This window comes from Aethalodelphis obliquidens, unplaced genomic scaffold (assembly GCF_003676395.1).
Source record: "Aethalodelphis obliquidens isolate GAN/ISIS:26980383/991018 unplaced genomic scaffold, ASM367639v1 scaffold66, whole genome shotgun sequence".
Lineage (NCBI taxonomy): Eukaryota > Metazoa > Chordata > Mammalia > Artiodactyla > Delphinidae > Aethalodelphis > Aethalodelphis obliquidens.
In genome coordinates, this window is record NW_020838010.1 from 5,694,809 (window position 1) to 5,697,045 (window position 2,237).

Sequence of the window (2,237 nt, forward strand, 5' to 3'; positions counted from 1 at the left end):
AACTCTTAGAAGTTCAGTCGTGTTAAACATGTTGGATTGATTAGCACTGCTTCTACTCAACACGCCATCCTTTTTTTCTTAAACTTAATAATGGACTGTTCACCCTCTTGTCTAGGTAACAAGGTAATTTTCAAGGATTATATTATATTACAGGTTGCTTGTTTGTACATAGTCAGAATGTGTTTCTTCAAATGTCAGAAGAAGGTTAGTAGAGATGTTTGTCATGGTGCAAGAAATTTCATCAAGTGAAACTAAGCAAGCCAGATTTCTTAAAAGTTGGAAGCTACACAGTTAATTCAGTTAATTCAGGTCATCAAAGGTTGTACAAAAGTGATGAAAATAATAAACTGTTATATTAAAACGTCCATTCACATTTTTTTTCTGATTCAAGTGGTTTGTACATCAACTTTTTATTCTGAATAAACTTTTAATGTATCTTTGTGCAGTGGCAATATCACAGCTCATGAAGTTTATCTGAGGCACAATTATTGCTGATTGAAATGTTTAGAGTAATGATTTTTCCCACATAATGTTAATTATTTCTATAATATAATTATGCATTTTGGTTTAGAAATTTTAATGAATATTTGAAGGAGAGATGTGATTTGGAAGTTCATTAGCTATGTGGTTTTCAAGGCCTGTTCAGAGGAGGTAGAGACTGAACATATAGTTGAAAGAACACTAGTCTTGGAGAAAGGTCATGTGGACTCTATCACCTGGGATTTGTTTTTCCTAGGCTTCCTCCACTAAATCTTTCTAGGATGCCATTTTCTCATCTGACAGATGGAGAAAATAATACCTAGCCTATATTTTTCATGGACTTAGATTTTCAGAGACAGTTATAATTTCAAATATTCTAACACTTTGACAGGACATTCGTCTTAATTTCTGGCTCACAAAGCCCAGTTACATCAAGTGTTGTTGCATAACTAAGGTCATAGGGAACTAGAAGCTACAATTCAACCTGGCTTTTATGTCTTTCATTTTATGTGCAGTTATTATACTCTTTGTCTTTATGGCTTTTAGGCTCAAGATAAAAGCTCCTGAAGCATGAGAGTTGAAAAAGCAGTCATTCACATCTCCTAGTAACCTTCATTTTGTCATTCCTTTTGCAGTTTTCCTGAGAAATATGACAGTTTTCAACTCTCACAGAGACCGAAAGGATGTTTGAGGTAATCACAGTCTTATAAATTTTTGAGTTTGAAAGATCAGTCCTTTGCTTTCAGGTGAGAGAAAAGAAGTCCTGACACAATTCATTTATAACAGTCCATCCTGTGTCCTTTGTGGAAAAAGAAGAATCAGTAGAAGAAAATGGAGTGGAGAATTATTGGCAGAGATTGCCAAGGGATAGGAAAAGTGGCCAGCTGGTCAGTGTTAGGGTTTGCACAGGTACACTAGAGAAAAACAGAAAAGTTGTATCTCCCATGGATATACAGAATCTGGAAACAGGAAGCGAACAAAGGAAATGGGGTTCACATGAAGTATTAAGGGGAACTAGGTAAAGGCCTGTTTGGAAAGGCAATGATACAACTACAAGCTACTAATTTAAGAAAGAAAAATCCCATTGAAATATATAACACAACAGGCTTTAATCTCTAGGAAAGCATTTCTGAAACATAACTGGACATCAAAACAATTCTTATCCCAACAAAGCTTCCTCAGTTTCAGTGGCTGCAAAACTTCGTAGGCTTCAATAGCTGCAGTGTAGCAATAGCTATGTTAGAATGAGGTGAAGCAGGACAATTAAAAGTAAGGAATGAGTAGAGTCAAGTGGGGGCTGAAAGAAATATATTGTGTCATTGAGGACTACTCTTAAAAAATTAGGACTAACTATAAATGCAGGGAAATTACGCTGGTGATGTACAGAGGTAAGTAGAAGTTTCTCATCTGCAAAAAGCGTCCTTCTGACTAGGAAAAGTTCTTTGTGGTGGTAACATTACCAAATGGTATTTTTATATATGCCAGTGTACCTATGGCAATGAAGATGTGGTAGTTCATCAATTACTTGATTATGATTTTCTTTTATTTCTTATCAGCTGGGTGATCATTTATTTATTCAACACATATTTATTGAGTCATATATTTGATATAATATAAAAATACAGATGAATATGACACAGTCACTTGCCATTGAACTTTTCATCCATATACACATAATTTTATGTACACATATAAAATTGAAGTTCACTTATGAGACATTTTATCTTTGAAAACAGATAAAGAAAAAACCAAGATGA

At 34.4% G+C, this 2,237-nt stretch overlaps 1 pseudogene; it reads left to right on the forward strand.

Annotated features, from left to right (window-relative positions):
- The first annotated feature begins 434 nt into the window (after positions 1-434).
- Positions 435-558, forward strand: LOC113611037 (uncharacterized; annotated as a pseudogene).
- Positions 559-2,237: the final 1,679 nt, after the last annotated feature.